The following is an 18334-nucleotide window of genomic DNA, read 5'->3' as shown; positions in this document are numbered from 1 at the left end:
GTTGAGGGCCTCCTCTGTGCCAAACACTTTCCAAGCACAATTGCAGGCAATTGTAGTGTCATTGGCTTTTACTCTGAGGTGGGAAGCCTTTACAAAATTTTATACATTTTTTATTTATTGATTTTAGAAAGAGAGGAAAGGGAGGGGAGGGAGGAAGTTGAAGGGTGACGGCGGGTGATGGGGAGAGAGAGAGACAGACAGACAGACAGAGACAGATGTCGATTTGTTGTTCTACTTCTTTGTGCATTCATTGGTTGATTCTTGTATGTGCCCTGACCAGGGATCGAACCCGTAACCTTGGCACATTGGGATGACACTCCAACCGACTGAGCTAGCTGGACAGGGCTACATGTTTTTGTGTTTTGTTTTCTTTCTTTCTTTTTTTGAGCAGAAGATGAGATCTACTTTCTTTTTTTAAAGTATCACTGACAGCCCTGGCTGGTGGGGTTCGTTGTGTTGAGCACCAGCCTGAGAAGCAAACAGTTGCTGTCTGATCCCCAGTCAGGGCACACGCCTGGGTTGCGGGCCAGGTCCCCAGTCTGGGGCACTGAGAGGCAACCACACGTTGATGTTTCTCTTCTTCTCTTTCTCCCTCCCTTCCTCTCTGGCTAAAAAGAAATAAATAAAATTTTCAAAAAATATAAAGTATCACTAATGATTTTTTCCTTCACATTCTTTAAAAAATTTTTTTTATTGTTGTGTAGGTACAGTTGTCTCCATTTTCACCCCACCACGCCCCACCCTGTGAAGTATCACTGACAATGTAAAAGGATCCCTTGGGAGTCCGGCCAGGTGTAGCCTTGATTTAGTGAGACACACCTTTTGACCAGTTGGTTCAGGATTGGAATTGGTGCAGTTAGAGCTTTAGTCCTTGTAAGTTACATAAATAAATTAACAATAAAACAGGTATAAAGTGCTTGAAAATATTCTACCATACGGCCGTTTGAGAAACACTGTAGCTTCATCGTAGAGTCTGACAGACCTGGGTCTGAATCTCAGTAGTGATCTAATTTGAGCAAACACATTAATTCTCTGTACTTCAGTTTCCTCTTGGGAAAATGGGGTGCAGCCTGTTTCTCGGGGCCTTTCTGATGATGAAATGATTCCCTATATTAAATGCTAAGCTTACTGCTTGTAAGCATTCAATGAGAGCAAAGCTATTATAATTATTTAGTCAAGGAATTTTAAGAATAGGTAAAAGTTATTTGAAAGATAGAATAGGGTACTAACTTAGAACCGTAATTTATTTTAGTTTAGACTAAATGTCTTAAATGCCCTTATCTAAAAGTCCTAACATTGAAACAATGCTTAACATAATACCTCTAACTTAACACTGTTTTACATACATAGAATTATGTATAGAATTAATCCTTTTAAATGTCATCAGCTGTTTTTGTGGTGTTGTGATTTGGCAAGTTCTAGAATTCTCTTCCCCATTGCACAGGCGATTGTCAGTTTTGGACCAGTTCTGGAGGTTTGGCTGTTGATTACAGCAGGCAGAGGAGGTCTTGCCTGTCGGTCACATTTGACCTCTAGCCAGGGCGCTGGTTCACTGTGATGCCTCCTGCAGTTTCAGGTGCGTGTGTATACGTGTGTACTCTGCTACCCAGGATCTGTGTTCTCCCAGAGAATAAACACAGCACCTTACGATTCTTTGGACAAACTCAACGCTGTAATGGGTTTTTCTTTTATTAAATCTATTGGGGTGACACAGTTAGTGAAATTTTGTAGGTAGCAGTGTTTTCTGTTTGCATGTTTTTACACCTAGAAATTTAGTCTGACTTTCAGTTTGTTGTGGTATCCACAGTAGTGTCTGGATAAAAGCACGGGCACGCTGACTGGACAGCCTCCGGGTGGTCCCGGAGAGAGTGCCATGCAAAACCGAGTCAGACTCTGCAAAGCCCATCTTCGCGGTGCCTTACTTCCTGCAGCTTCTCCTGCCCAGCTGTGCGCTTGCTTATTTCCCAGGGCTTTAGAGGTCACTGAGCTGAGCTGATAAATTCATCTGGGTCAGAGGGTTAGAGGGCCCCGTGGACATCTTGTCTTTGGAGGCAATATTTTGCTTCCCTTTCCCTTCAGTTACCTGAAAGTACTTTGGCAAAACTAAAACCCGGGTGTTAGTGTAACATTTCACCATTATCTCCGGTTGGTCCATCAGCGGCTGTGATCATCAACAGAATTCTAGACCATAGAAAAGGCACGTGCATGGCAGCTCTCTGGTGAAAATAAGGGGCTTATGCAACCTTTTTCTGGGTTGTGTAATTTTTAAAATTCCATGTTGAAACATAAAATTTTAAATTTTAACCTCTTTTTTCTGATTATGAAAAAGGTCTGGTAATTAGATTGGGATATATAAAGATATTTAAAGAAGACAACAAATCAGCTATTATCCCTTTGCTCAGAGATAAAACACTGTTGACTGCTTTGCGGCATTGCTGTTTCTTCTCTAATTCTGAGCGTTTGCGTGTTTGTGCATTCACACAGGATACACAGCTTTACATGTTATTTTACTTCGCTTAACATTATGTTGTAAATGGTTCCCTATGTCATTAAAAGTATTTGCAAATATGTTTGTCTAAATGACCACCTACTATTTAGTCTTAGGGCTTTTCTGTAACTCATTTAACCAATTCCCTACTGTTGGATTTTTAGGGTATTTCTGGTTTCTCATTGTGACTACATACATATGTTTGTGCATATGTATACTTTATATATAAAAGCTTTATATATATATATAAACTTTTGTCCATATCTCTGATTATTTCCATAGGATATTTTCCTGTAAGAGGAGCTGAGAATCAAAAGTGTGAACTTTTTAAGGCCCCCAGGTCCATATTCCTCTCTGAAAAGGTGGCACCATTTACATTTACATCCGCCACTTTGGTACAGAGTCCCACTTAGTTTTTAAGTGGCATAGGTTAGAGTTGGCTTTGTTGGAGCCATCATCTAAGTTGACACCTTTAAAAGGAGGCTGTGGAATGACAGCACTAAATCCTTTAAGATCTGAAGCAGATCTCGTTCTACCTTGATATTTTACAGATGGGAAACTGAGAACTCAACAGTTAATTAATTGATTTCCCCAAGATCGTGTGACTAGTAATCGGCTAAGCCAGCGCTGAAGACTTCACTCCTCGTCCTTCATATTCTTTGTCTTGATCCTGATTCGCTAGAGAACGTTGTCCCCCGGGACTGGATTAGAGGGAGTAGAACCTATGGCCAAGTCTTTTTTTTTTTTGGCTATGGCATAGCCTCTCAGTACCCTTACCCATCAGCTGGCCCTATCACTTGCCTGTATTTTCAGCGAAACCCCTGGGCTTCAGTTTGACAGGCCTGGCTTGAGTTATCTGTCTATGCCTGTGGCCAAGGGGATGTGAAGCCTGGCTTACACACCGACATTGCATGGCCCTGGGTGGAGATGAGGGGAAGCTGCCAACTTAAGCCTAACTACATGGGGTGAGAATAGGAGAGAAATGATTTAAAGAATAAAAGAGGTACTCTGTTATCAGAAAGAAGTGTGCTGGGCAGGCGGACACAACAGATGTCCCTGGCAGATGAATTGGAGCTGGCCAGAGGAAGCATATGCCATACAGGGGGATAGCAAGCAGAGGGGCCAGGGGCAGCTGGAGCCTAGCACAGGAAGAACTGAAAGAAGGCCAAGGGCCTAGCCACGTGAGGAAGGAGGTGTTGGGGTGGGGAAGAGGGAAATGGAGAGGAGGGAATTGGAAAGGTGGGTGGAAGCCAGATGGATTAGGACCTTATAGTTAAAGTAGGGTGGTTGGATTGAGTCCTCTGGAAATGAGCAGTCATGAAGAGGTTTAAGCAGGTCAGCCTTTTATTTATTTTGAATAACAATTTATTTATTTATTTATCTTTAGAGGGGAAGGGAAGGAGAAAAGGAGAGAAATATCAATGTATGGTTGCCTCTTGTGAGTCCCCTGCTGGGAACTGGCCTGCAATCCAGGCATGTGCTCTGACTGGGAATCGAACTGTGATCGTGTGGTCTGCAGGCCTGCACTCAATCCACTGAGCTACACCAGCCAGGGCAGGTCAGCCTTTTAAAAAGATGACTCTCTATTCCATTGTTCACACTGCGGAAAGGAAGCAGATCCGTTAGGAGGTGTTTGCAGGTGAGAGATGAAGGCTTCTTGGACAGGGAAGGTGGCTGTTGTGATACAGACAAGGAGGAAGATAAATGCCCCACATTTTATGTGGATTCATGGAACTCGATGACTGAGGGGATGTCAGGAAAGGAAGAATGACGCAGATTTCTGGCCTGACGAGCAAGTGGATGAACTGGCCTTTTTGAGATGTAGTGCTCTTGGATTTTTCGTGTGTGCTACTCAGTTCCTTCCACTTAGACTGAAAACTTCTTGAAAACGAGGACTAGATATGGTCCCCTCTTTCTTTACCATCGATTCTCACACATTTCTGGGGCAGACGTATAAGCACAGAATATATCCGGTGGGCAGTTGATCTTAAACCCCATTCCCAGGGTGAGTCTGGAAAGGAAGCTTGAAGGAATAAAACCAAATCCTATCAGATATTTGTTGTTGTTGGTTTTTAATTGTTTTATTTTTCATTATTTTTAAAATATATTTTCTCGATCATGCTGTTACAGTTGTCCCATTTTTCCCTCTCTCTTCCCCTCACCCTGTGTCCCCCTCCTCCCGTGTTCCACCCCCCCTTAGTTCATGTCTGTGGGTCGTACATACGAGTTCTTTGCTTCTCCATTTCCCACACTGTTCTTGACCTCCCCCTGTCTATTGTGTACCTACCATTTATGCTTCTTATTCCCTGTACCTTTTCCCCGATTCTTTCCCCTCTCTCTCCCTGCTGATAACTCTCCGTGTGGTTTCCATTTATGTGATTCTGTTCTTGTTCTGGTTGTTTGCTTTTGTTTTTGTGGGTTTTTTTTAAGTTCAGCTGTTAATAGTTCTGAGTTTTTTTGTCATTTTACTGTTCATAGTTTTTATTATCTTCTTTTTCTAAGATCTTTTCATATTTTCATATAATAAGGGCTTGGTGATGATGAACTCCTTGAACTTGACCTTATCTGGGAAGCACTTTATCTGCCCTTCCATTCTAAATGGAAGTTTTGCTGCATAGAGCAATCTTGGCTGTAGGTCTTTGGATTTCATGACTTGGAATACTTCTTTTCAGTCCCTTCTTGCCTGCAAGGTCTCTTGAGAAATCCGCTGACAGTCTTATAGGAACTCCTTTGTAGGTAACTGTCCCCTTATCTCTTGATGCTTCTAGGATTCTTTCCTTCATTTTAATCTTGGGTAGTGTAATTATGATGTGCCTTGGTGTGTGCTTCCTTGGGTCCAACTTCTTTGGGACTCTCTGAGCTTTCTGGACTTCCTGGAAGTCTATTTCCTTTGCCAGATTGGGGAAGTCCTTCTTCCCAGTTTGGCTTTTTTCTATTCACGGGTGTTGCTGTTTCTGGCATGCTTTTTATTTCCACCTAAGAGAAAGTTTAAAACAGGAGGTCTTGAATAGGGGTAGTCAGAGAAAAAAATGCCTCTGGGACCCCAGGCATCTTCCTCTGGGGTCCTGGCTGGGCAGGCGTGTTCTCATACACTGTGGCTGCGGTCCTGAGGGTTGCCTGACCCAGGCTTGCCGTCCAACAGACCAAACAGGCTGCAGTCCCAACACGTAGTCACCTCCCGGGGCGAAAAAATGCTTTTTGTTGTCATTTCTCCATTTGCTACAGATTTTTAAACTGATGATTAAGAACATTTCAGACATCAAAGTTATTTTCCCTACTTTTATTTGCATATTCCTGAGGAGTATCAGAACTTTTAGTTCTTTTCCTTAAGTGTTTATGAGGAAACCATGCCCCAGAACTTTGGGGTCTCTTCCATACCCCCATGTCAGTACATCTTGTTTTTAACATGGGGTGGAACGACTGTGTAAGGAAATAGAGGTGTGGAGGGGCTCAGCGCTTGGGGGTCAGGTGAACAGTTTTGAGTTGGGTGACTAGGCAGCTGCAACCATGCGGAGCAGAAGTGATGATTAGACTAATTAGTTAAGCCATTTTGTAAGTGCCGTGTGGACCCAGGGGTAATGGCCTAGAAATGCCACCTTACCTGGTTTGTTTGATTGATGAAAAACAGGTTTTACACTCGGGGGGCTTACTTATTTTTAAACTTAGAGATTTATGGGTCTGGTTTCCATCTGTTTGGGTTTTATTTCTCTGGTTACAGAGAGACAGACACGTCTTATTTTGGAGGCTGGGGGTGGGGCTCCCTCACCACTCGGCTCCGGTGGAAGAGATCGAATGGGCGCCTCGAGTCAAGTCTTTGCAAAGAACCCGGGTGTTTATTTTCGTCAGCACACAGGAGACCTGACAGGTCTCTTTCTGGTCATTTCACAAAATATGTAATTATGTATATTTGTCAGCAATACGTCATAATGAAGTCGCAAAAAAGTAGGCTTAGTTTAGTTCATAATATAGATTGTGTGAAAACACACTTTTTCACTTTCTCTGCGGTTCACCATGCTCTGCTTATATGTAAATTTAAAGCAGTTCAACAACATTTCAGATTAAATTGGTAAAAAATTCATATTTCAGAAACTTGTGAAATAAAAGGTCATGATGGAGAAACATTTAGAAAGTTGTACAATTACCAAACCGTCACAGTACCATATTCCTTTATAAAAGCATTTCCATGAAACAAAATAAAAACTGCAAAAAAGTAAAACCTGTAGAAACAAGAAATTTGGTTTAGTACTTTCCCCGAGTCTCTCGTTTTTTAAAATGAAATGCCAGAGAGGCCCTTCACCGTGGGCTCATAAGTCTTGCCTCCTCCACACTGCTGTGAGGAATACATTGCAGACAAGAGGCTGTGCACTCAGATGGCCCCAGGGCTTTATGCAAATGCCAGTTTGCTGTGTCACAGGGTGTCTGACCCCTGAGCCGGGGCCTGGGGAGCTTTCAGGATTGCATCTTGGCCTGCCCTAATACAACAGATTACAGTTATTAATAAATATTAAATTTCAAAGTGGACTTTGAAACAATACACATCAAAGTATGTTAACTTGCTAACACAGAAACAAACACTTTTTATGTTTTAAAAATCTTACATAAATACGAATTGGGGGAAAGTTGTCTTGAAAACTTTAAGTCTCAGATGTTATAAGAAAAAACATCAAAAAAATTGAATTGGCCAGTCCCAGTAAGTAGAAGAAACTGTGAGTTAATGCTTGGAATGAGGTGGGTTTGCTGATTCCAAAGATGGAGTTGCCGCCTCAGTCCTTCAGTTCGATCAGCCCCTGCAGCGTTTCTGCTCCATCACTCAGTTGCAGTGTGTGTGTGCACATCCATGTCTGTTCACATGCTTGCAAGTGATCACTGTATTAACCAAAGGAAGGATAAAGGCTTATTTTTTATTGAAACAATGTGTCAACTTCTTCATTTCTTTATTTTTAGAGTTGGGGATTTTATTTGATTTTTATGTTTTTTTTAAATTGAATTTATTGGGGTGACATTGGTTTTCAAAACCATAGAGGTCTCAAGTGCACAACTCAATACAACACCATGTGCACGCTGCGTCATGCACCCGTCGGCCCCAGCAAAGTCTCTTTCTGTCCCATTTCTCCCCCTTTGCCCACCCCCACCTGTCCCTGCACCCCTTGCTCTCTACCACCACACTGTTGTTGGTGTCTTTGTGTTACATGTGTATGTTTTTCTGCTTAATCCCTTCACCTCTTTCATCCAGTCCCCCAGCTCCCTGCCCCTGACAGCTGTGATTCTGTTCCATGTAGGATCAAAGGTTCATTAGAATCTAAAATTATTTTTTACTTCAAATGTATTAGGTTACTCACTGGGCTTATGCCTCAAAGGCACTAAGTAGTATGGATCACACCGTCTAGTCAAATGTAGGAAAACTTCCTCCACAGACATGTGTCTACAGTCATTCTTAGGGCATGTCAAAGACAGGTGGCAAAGCACTGTGTCTCCCTCCGTCATGAAGAAGTCTCAGTTGCGGGTGGACAGCCAGCATTTCAAAAGGTATAATCACACATTCTTTTAAAATCAAGGGGTGAAACGGTAACTCTAACCACCAAAGCAGAATGACCTGAATAGGAAAGTCTTCACATTCCTATTAATTTAGTAATGTAGGTACCCCAATGCACAGGTGGGGAAAGTGAGGCATGGAAGTGCATTTTTAAAAGAGGTTTTTCTAGTTAACAAAGTCATAGTCATAACATGGTCATACAATCAGAATAGGGGCTTGACACCTCTGGGATGTAATGGATTCCAGATTTGCACGCAATGTATTTAACTCGCCTTTGCTGTTTGCCTCACACTATTTTAGTCTAACTTCTTGCCAGCTCTTCAAAGCATGGAGCTGGCAAATGCCACCTACCCCTGCCTTCTCTGATCATGGGGAAAAGGCTACCCAGTGCTTGTGTGGAAAAAGATTACCCGTATTATTATTTACTATGCAGTTTGCAAAGTTCAGCTGTGAAAATACTGCGTACCTGAATTTCAGTAGCTCTCAGGAAACATCCACAAAGTTCTGGCAATGCCCTCGAAAATAGAAAATTCACCTATCCTTTGCCTTACTGTTGACCACCTCATAATTGGTAACATCAAAGTACTAAACTGCTAAATAAAACAAAAAGGATCATCCAAGTTCCTAGACATTACCAAAATATTTATCTAGGATTGTTAAAGAAAACAGCACTTTGGTACCATTATCAGAAAAACCTATAAAGGTAAATAAGCATGTGGGACTTTACATGGTACTGACCGAGTGATGGGAAGTGGACAAGGTGTAACCACTGTACCTTGTTGACCCCTGCCAGCCATCAGTCCGATTCCACAGGGCACCTTACAGTGAGACAAGCTGTACATACCATGGCTGCTCCTTTTACTGTGTATTTTGCAAGATGCTCCAATTCTGGTTTAGTGGCAATGCGCTCTGTTTTTGTAGGTGTGTTTATTCCCATGAAGCAAGGGTAACTAATCGTTGGTGAAGCTGCTTGAGTGTGTACGTGCCTGTTCTGCACCAGAGTCTTTAAGTGATATTTGATTACCGGTGAGATGGTATTGCTCTCGTAATTGAATCATCTATAGAACAGTTGCCTTTAAAGTTCCCTGACAATACCCCTATTTTTTGCAACCCCAAGTTGTTAACCTCACACTCGACTGAATGAAGGTTCTTCTACATACTGGCCTTTACACAGCACCTCTGCACACAGGAGCCGCACTTTCCTGCGTAACCAAGCACGGCCGGTGTGCAGTGGATTCTGGATCAGTGCTAATAACCAAAGCTGCATCCACAGGGGCTTTGGGTGCCAGCTGCTGACCACACTGGGATCTCAGGTGTCAACCATTGGTCTTCAAGTAGACCATCTGGTTTTGCAAAATAAACATATTTAAAGATACAAAAAGCCATTGGGTTCCCTTCAGACCTTGGTGTGATACCAGGTAACTGGATACTCATTTCACTTTCAGAACTTGTTGACACCAAGCAGCTCTCCTAAGAGCAGCACTTACCAGTTCTCCACTCTGTGCCACGTCTATCTTCCTGTGAAGTGTTTCAACAACAAAGACTGACAGTTTCCTAATCACGGTTTCTGGTGGTGATGTCCCATTCTAAGATTCGAACTGTAGCATCTCTTCACATTGACTCCAGTAAAGACATGATTTATGATACCCATCCCCTGGGCTGTTCTGAGTGTTGTGCGGAAGCTCCGTCCCTGCGGACGTTACCAGCACTCTCCATCCGACCCTGGGGCTGCAGCCCCACGGGCCCCAGAGAATCACATGCGGCACAGCCAGCTGCGTGGGCCACCCTCCTGAGCAGATGCACCTGAACACTCCACATTCCTCTTGGTCCCTGACTCCTCTAGCTCCATGTCCCCGCAGAAAGCACGTGGAGGGACCTGCCACTGAGGCAGGGGTCTGAGCACCAACCAGCTGCCCCTACAGCCAGCCCAGTATGCTCCAGGAGTGTGGGTCATTGACCTCTGACCATTTTTGTACGGTACATTTTTATGTGTTTATTTACTTACCCAACAGTCCTTGGTGCCTGCAATGTTCCAGGGCTATTAGATGTGAAGGATACCAAGGTAGGTATCTAGCAGGTAAAGACTGGTTCAGTGTTATCGCCCTGCTGCTTGGCACATGGTAGATACTATGTAAATATTTTTTTAAACACTGAGAGAGTTAAAGGTTAGTCCCTTGTTTTGTGTTTTGGGTATATGCTCAGAATTAGCTCATGCAATTGTAGCTCATTGTGCAAGACATTAAAAATTTTTATAAATGTAATCCCATTTATTTCCCTGTAGTTTTAAGATTTGGGCTAAATGTCCTCAAAGAATTTGCTTCTAAAAAATAATAGCAGGAACGCTGTAGCTCTTTTAAAAATGAAACTGTGAGGGGAAAATGTTTTGCCAGATTTTAGTGTGGTGCTGGGTGTAATTTACCAAGTGCATGTACACGTGCTGTACTGTTCGATCTTCCATGAACTCTGTGGAAGGCAAGATAAGCATCACTGTCCCTGAGATGGTGGCGCCCTCAGAGCGGGCACATTGTGGGGGACGCACAGATGTTAGGGGGCTTTCCTCATGGGTACGCAGCTAACGTAGCAGAGACGGGGGAGGACCTTGTCCTCTCGCCCCGGCTCCTTTCAGTCCCCCCTTTCAGAGACTGCTCCCTCTGTGCCCATGCACAAAGTGCTCGTTTAAAGAAGGCTGTAGGGGCATTCAGTGACAGGTGACATGTCTGACTCCTCAGAAACAGCATTAGTAACATATACACTCATCAGGTAAGTGAAATATAGCACTATTAAAACATGCTTGTGAGACTGTTTTCAAACATTGAACAGCTTGTGCTGCTTCGACCACTCTCCTGATCTCTGTGAGAGCTGAGGGGCTTCACGAAAATGTGCAGTGAGGTAAGGAGCAGACAGGCCTTTCTGAGCACTTCGGTCCCTGCGTGTGTTTAGTGATGTATAATTGGGCAATAGTACCAGCTTCGCAGGAGTGTGCTGGGGACCGACTGAGGTGCCGTGTAAGCCTAGTGGTCCTCACAAGAGGTACTCGGTGACTGATAGCACAAGCAAAATAGGACAGTGACAGACGAAAACCTAAACACCGTAGGGGGAAATGAACTATTTTCGGGTGCTTGTGTGTACTTTAAAATCCAGTTTCTAGTCACAGTAATTTTTATCTACTTATTAATGTAGTTTTTCCAAGGACCTCTGTTGTTAACCTGATTTCAGTTACTCCATGTACATGAAAGGATCAAGATAATTTTCTGTTTAAAGTAAAAAGGAAATGGGAGGGGGGTCAGGAGAATGAGGGAAAGAGGCGAAGAGATGAAGAAGTACAGCGGGTTGTTACGGAACAGTCAGAGGGGTGTGAAGTGCAGCCCGGGGAGCGTGATCGGTGCTCCAGTACCTGCGTGTGGTGTCGGGCGGGGTGAGGTTCATCGGAGTGACCATTTAGTAAGGGAAGTGATGTCTGGTCACCCGGGTGTGCACCTGAAACTCAGACAATAATGTATGTCAGCTGGACTTGAAAAATAAAAACATTTTTAAATAAATGAACTTCCCAATTTGGTGTGACCTTTCCTAGTCTGAATTAAGGAGCCTTTATTGCGTTGGTACCACTCGAATATTTTAGGACTTGCTTGCTGGGGTGCCCTACGTGTTAGGAATTCAAGGCGCAACTGGAATCCTGGTCTTTAAAGAAAACCTTGGGGAGTAAAATAAATTAGATTGTCAACAGCAAAGCTTGATAAAATATGATTATAATGCAGTGTTATTCAGAGTCATAAGATTTCTATTAACATTAAACCAATTAGGAAAAATTTAATTGGCTTTTAGGGAAAAAAATCCGACATGCATAAGGGTACTATTCCACGTCTCTGTGCCTTGGAGGTTTGTTTTCACAGCAGAGAAAAATCCAGAAACACTTCTACATACAATAAGGGACCTACTTTTTCAGAAAAACATCTTATAGCTTGAAGATTATTCTTTTATACTTTGAAAAGCATGATTTATTTAATATCAAAACAAATGCTCTACTCATATAAAAGCTGTGATAAAATGTTAGTAGTAAAATAATAAAAAGTGTTTTTCTTGGAAGAAATATTAGGCAGAGCATATCAAAATAGTAACTTTGGGTTGTTTGTTTGTTTTTCTTTGATTCTATTAGTCCAAACACCTAAAGTTACTTGTTGGCCAAGTGAGCTGCCACGTAAGGTTAAAGTTAGGTAAATGCTGCTTCCCTCCAACGTCCCGGTGGTTCTCCTGGTTAGTGACCTTATTTTGCTGTCATGGAATCATGACAGTGGTGAAGGGGTTGAACTGAGCTCGTATCGCTAACCTAGAAGGATCTTGGCATTCGGACTCTGTCTGGGAACATCCAATACTTACTTGCAGTACAAACTCCATCTTGAATTCACTGTGTCTGTAGGTTTGTTGGCTGTATAATTCCGTCCAACCAGTACAGCTGGCTCTCAGGTTATGTAGAGATGTTGAGGGAAGAGGCAAATTGAAATTGTGTGGCTGACAATGAGTCAGTTTTCAGACTTTTTTCAAATCTTAACAAAAGCCCTGGCTGGTGTAGCTCAGTGGATTGAGTGCGGACCTGTGAACCAAACAAATCTTAACAGAAGAATATAACCTCACATTTCCCTTTCTACTTGAAATGACCCTCCTTGCTTACTCAGGGTTTGACTTTTTAGGAGAGGTCATCATACAAACTGATTTTCAAAAGGCACAGTTTAGTTGTCCATCCCCAGTCCCTCAGGGACTGTTGGGGATCTGCTGCTGCTGGAACACGAGTGTTGGGTGAGTGGTGCAGCTTTTGATCGTTGCCCACAGCGCCCTGTGGACTTTCGTCAACCCTGGCGCCAGACTCAGGTCCCTCAGGAGGGAGCCTGGCCATCAAGGAGAGCAGTCTCAGCAATCAATAATCAATTCGTTTCTTCAGTATCATAGTGATATCTCAGGAAAACATGTGATGTTCATTTGTTTTAACTCTCAAGTCCATCTCTGGTTACATCGTTGGAAGTTTATTAATATAACTTCTTCCTGTGTAGGTGCCACAGTTGGAAATAACTTCTGAGAGGTAAAATTCTCTTATTACACAGGTAACGTAAATTGATTTTAGGAAAATCAGGAAATAAGGAAAGCAAAAAGAAGAAAATAGAAGTAATCTATAACCCACCTCTTAGAGAAACCACTGGTAACATTTTAGTGCGTATCTAAATGTTTTCCCATGTGTGTTTATTTGCATAATATTAAATACATTTTAATAAAAATGAATTTTGCTGCATGTACTGCTTTGTACTAGTATTGTTCATTGTACAGTATTCTGTGCATCTCTCGTGTCCATAAATATAATTGTGCTTTCAATAGACAGGTCTCTTTGTCTCTATCTTTTAAAACATAGGCAAAGAAGACAAAAAAGGCCCGTAATCTCACAACCCATGTTGACCTACTTCGATGATTAGTTAAATAACTGGCATTAACTGGTTGTTTACTACATGACAGGGGCTGTTTTAGCTGTTGGTCCCTTCAATCCTCACAAAAGCTGTTAGAAGTAAGTACTGTTATTAATCCCGTTTTACAAATGAGAATACTGAGGCTAAGAAATGGGCAGCATTATTTACAATATCCAAGATTTGGATGCAGTCCAAGTGTCCATCAATAGATGAGTTGAAAAACTACTACCCGGCCATGAATAAGAAGGAAATCTTACCCTTTGCAACAGCATAGATAGTCCTGGAGAGCATTATGTTAAGTGAAATGAGCCAGTCAGAGGAAGACACGTACCATATGATTTCATGCATATGTGGAATCCAATGAACAAAGTAAACAAACTAAATAGAAACAGACTTATAGATAGAGAGCAGGCTCACAGCCCTCAGGGGGGAGGGGGATTTCAGGGCTGGGTGAAAAAGGTTACGGCAGTTAAACAAGCAAAAAAACCAAAAAAAACAAAAACTAAAACAGAAAAACCTCATATATACAGACAACAGTTTGGTGGTGAACAAATAATACAATATGCAGATGAAGTATTTTAAAGTTGCACACCTGAAACCTACGTAATTTTATTAACCAGTGGCACCCCAGTAAATTCCATAGAAGAGGAAAGAATGAGGATGCACCAGGACCCAGGCAGTCTGGGTCCAGAGCCCATTTCTTAACTACTGCGACCTTCAAACACAGACAAGAGAGCTGATATGTCAGTTTTCGTACCCATCCATTCACCACCCATCCATCTCTGTTCATACAAAAAGGAACATGCATGGTTTTCTACATCGTTAAAGAAGATAAATGTGGGGGCCCTGGCTGGCGTAGCTGAGTGGATTGAGCACGAGTCTGCGAACCAGAGGATCTCGGTTCATTTCCCAGTCAGGGCACATGCCTGGGTTGCAGGCTGGTTCCCTACAGGCCAGCTCCCAGCAGGGGACGCATGAAAGGCAACCATACATTGATGTTTCTCTCCCTCTCTCCTTCCCCTCTTAAAAAAGATAAATAAATAAATAATCTAAAAAATTTTTTTAAAAAAGAAGATAAATGTGGGGATCGTTATCAGCACGTGCACAGCTATCTCGTTCTGTGACAGCCACCGGGGCATCCTTTGTGCACCGTGGTTTAGTTACCTAGTTCATGCAATGCACACTTTTTTGTCTCCCGATGTTTGCAGTTACAAGCAGTGCAGCGTAATATTCTCATACTAATACAAATACTTACTAGGTGATAAAATCAGGTGCTGTATGTAGAGTTTCATAAGACAGTGCCTGCTACATAATGAGACTGTTAGTGCTATTACCATCAATGCCGTGTGCCACACTGTGCTAAGATTTTAATCTGCAAAGTAGCCCTATGAGGTCGGTAGTGTTGTTACTTCCATTAAAGGTCTTGGGACTGGTTATGGCCAGAGAATGAATATTCATTAATTTATAAGTATAAGTCAGCCTTTGTACCTGCTACCTCTTTAGGCCAAGTAATTTTTCCAAGGTCCTATGGTTGTAAGTGGAGGCAATAGGGTTTGAGGCCTGCGATGCCTGTGCCTTCTATTCGGCCTCGTATATGGCCTTCCACTCCCGGGCTGTGCCTTGTGAAGACATTCACGTTAGGTGATAAGTAGATGGGTTGAACTCTGAGGTACATTTTGACCAAAGAGGTGAAATTTTTGGAAAATATCCAGTTTCATACAGAGTACTTAAGAGACTTGGTGTGTCTTCTGTTGTATTAGGCAAAGATTTTCCCCCAGCTCTGACCACCTCCCCTGCCCCACACCTGCTGGCCACTTTTGAAGGCTTTTCCCTTCCTGCCTGCCTCCCAGCCGGGTCAGCACTCCCCTCCACTGAAACCTCCGCTCCCCTTTGTCCTCTCCTCGCTCTTGTTCCTCTTCGTACTTGTGTGGGCATGCTGCTTTCTGTAGTTCCCCAGTGCCATGGCAACAGTACGTGGCAGCTGCTCTCCTGGTGGTCAAGGAAGAAGGCTGCGCGCTTCTCTTTGAGCTGTTTGTTGTTTGCAGTTAGCTCCGCAGTGCACCCTGTTCCCCAGTGAATAGCAGGGCGGTACCTGACCTTAGTCAGGGCCACAGGGCCTGTGGGTTGGAGTAGCTCGCTGCCTGCTGGGCTGCTTTGTCTCAGTTCACACTCCAGCGTCGCCTGACCACCTGTTCTGAAGTAGCACCCGTTGCCTCCTGCTCCCTGCCCCTTCACTGGACTTTTTTTTTTTAGCTTGACGTGTTAAATATTAGAAGTTTGTTCAGTCTCCCCCTACTCTGAAGCTTCCAGCTTTAATCACACTTGTGTTCTCTAGAGTGGTGGAAAATATCTTCTTCCTGCACATGACAGTTTCTCGTAGTCTCCCTTTACCTCTTCTGTTATTTGCTCTGAACACTGTAACAATATTTTACTGTAACAATATTTTACCAAGAATCATTGGGGGAAATCAGTTTTATTTCGTCTTCACAAGCCAAAGTTAAATAGAAAAATGAATCTGTAAATAGATAAATGACAGAGGGATGCTGTATTTGGTTTGTTTTAAGGAGTAGCTTCTACCAGATCATTCTCTATCAAAATAGATTGAGAACGTAGGCTAGTTATTCCTTATTATTGGAATCAGTAAGATCTGTACCTTCTCTGTTTAGTGTGACAGACATTAAATCTTTATCTGAACTCTTCATAGTATTTTAGAACTGGAAGGCACCCTACAAATCATTTCTTCTAGACCCTTCTGTGGCAGACATTTATTCAGTTGGCTACAGAGTTTATTTAGTTTTTTCCATACAATGGCTCCACTAGTGCTTAGTTGTCTTTACCATCATTTGAAACAATTTCATTAGATTGAATTGTGATAGCTGTGACATCAATGTGCTTAAAAAAACTTACCAAACTTGGTGTTTTTGTGTAGTCATTTTAATATTGAAGATGGAAGAAAATAAGCAATGTTTTTAGCATGTTATGCTTTATTTCCAGAAAGGTAAAAACTGAAATGCACAAAAATCTCTTTGTGCAGTGTGTGGAGGAAGTGCTATGACCGGTCAGACTTACCTCCAACAACAAAACAAACAAGCAAGCAATATATAACTAAAGACACTGAAATAGAGAACAGGCTGACAGTGACCAGAGGGGAGAGGGGAGGGAATTTCAGGGGAAATAGGGGAGGGATTTAGAGGAATATATATAAAGGATACATGGACAACAACTGAGAAGGGTGGAAATGGGAGGGAGGGGGGAGCACGGGGGTGGGATGGGATGGGAGTAATAGACAGAAAACTGTACTTGAAAAATAGTTAAATAAAAAAATTGGAAAAAAAGTGGTTTGCAAAGTTTCTTGGTACTGTTGACATTTTGGCCAAATAATTCTATGCTGTGGGGCTGTCTCCTGCATTGGAAGATGTTCAGCAGCACCCCTGGCCTCTACCCACTGGAAGCCAGTAGTGAGAGATAGCCGACATACTCAAAATGTCCAAATCTATAAAGTTATTGGTGAAAATGAAAAATGTGTACTTTATAGAGAAAAACTAAACGGACTTTTTTGCCAACCCAATATCTCTTCTGTGCCTGGTTCTCTTCCTTTTTCTGTGGGACTCAGAAGCGGATGGGGAGCCCAGCTCAGCTTCCCTGTCCTGAAGCCTGTGGCAGGCAGACCTCCCCGGGCCTGTCTCTGGTCATCGTGTAGGGCACGGCATCCCCTCTGGCATCTCCTTCCAGGAGAGCCGCTCTGAGCTCCTCTTGCCTATGCAGACCTGGGGATTGTGGGCCAGTGTCCTGCTGATGGTATCAAGGGTCCAGAGCCCTGGTGAATGGAGGCGACTCCCCTGTGGAGAAGCAGCGGCTGTAACCGTGAAGGCTGTTCTGGGGTAGGACTTTGGCTGCGCTTTATCCCCCTTGGTCCCAGCCTGGGTTTGCGTCTGCAGCCCTTTTACTGACCACGAGCCACCTGGAACCTTGCCAGTAAGCAACACTGCTTTTGTCTAACCTGGTCCGAGTCAGTTTGTTTTTAACTTGGAACTAGACAGGTACGTACTTCATTGACTTTTTAAGTCACGGTGCAGGATCCTGGCGTTTAATCATCCTGCCCAAGCACCTCTGAGGCTTTCCTGTGCTGGTGAAGGAACACACTTCCCAGGGCAGGTAATTGCTATTCATGTGGCAACTGGGAGTTATTTCTTCTCACCCTTAACTGATTAATTTTGTAGTCTTCTAGGAAAGGTTTAATTTTTTGACCCTTTCAAAGCAGGTACTGTTGAGAAGAGGTCAGGCCAGGAACATGCCAGGATGTTGGAATTTAGGATGTGGAAAGTGTTATAAAAAGGTAAAGCTATGTCTGATTGGCTTATAGAAAGGTTATGATCTAATTAGGAACCCTGAAGGTTTTAATTGAGCTCCATGGAGGGGCTGTAATTGCAAATATAAGAATATGAGGCAAGTTTGTTTATCAGTGATTGGATATATTGAAGTAAATGAATTGTCTGTCTTTTCTTTCTTTCAAGCATATATTTCTCATTTCAGAAAGCTAGATAGTTAAGAAATAATGTTATCATGCAAGTATAACATTATGTGAAATATAAGGTGCATATACATTATTAGCAGGAATAAACTTTTTTAATTCTTAAAGTTGTATTAATCTGGAGGGTTTAAATAAACCCTGTGGGCCATTCATGGGGAGACCACGTGTCTGGTGTCTGCAGATTCATAACAGTAATCCATCTTTCCCTTGAATATTCATTCCTTGTGACTAGAATTTTCAGATTTTGAAAGGTTCTTGGGTTTACTTTAAATTATACTCATTTCCTTAAGAGTACGGTAGCCAGGGCTGACAGTAATGAGAGAACCCTTTTGAAT

The 18334-nt window shown here is 42.7% G+C and overlaps 1 protein-coding gene and 1 pseudogene across 4 annotated transcripts in view; one reads left to right on the top strand and one right to left on the bottom strand.

Annotated features, from left to right (window-relative positions):
• PSD3 (pleckstrin and Sec7 domain containing 3) overlaps window positions 1-18334 on the top strand; it is a 572156-nt gene that overhangs the window by 176240 nt on the left and 377582 nt on the right. The window lies entirely within an intron of this gene.
• LOC118984277 (amidophosphoribosyltransferase-like) lies at window positions 8641-9534 on the bottom strand (annotated as a pseudogene).

Source organism: Sturnira hondurensis, unplaced genomic scaffold (assembly GCF_014824575.4).
Source record: "Sturnira hondurensis isolate 20B ecotype Veracruz unplaced genomic scaffold, ASM1482457v3 Scaffold0003681, whole genome shotgun sequence".
NCBI classification, from domain to species: domain Eukaryota; kingdom Metazoa; phylum Chordata; class Mammalia; order Chiroptera; family Phyllostomidae; genus Sturnira; species Sturnira hondurensis.
This window is presented reverse-complemented; position numbering and strand designations above follow the sequence as displayed.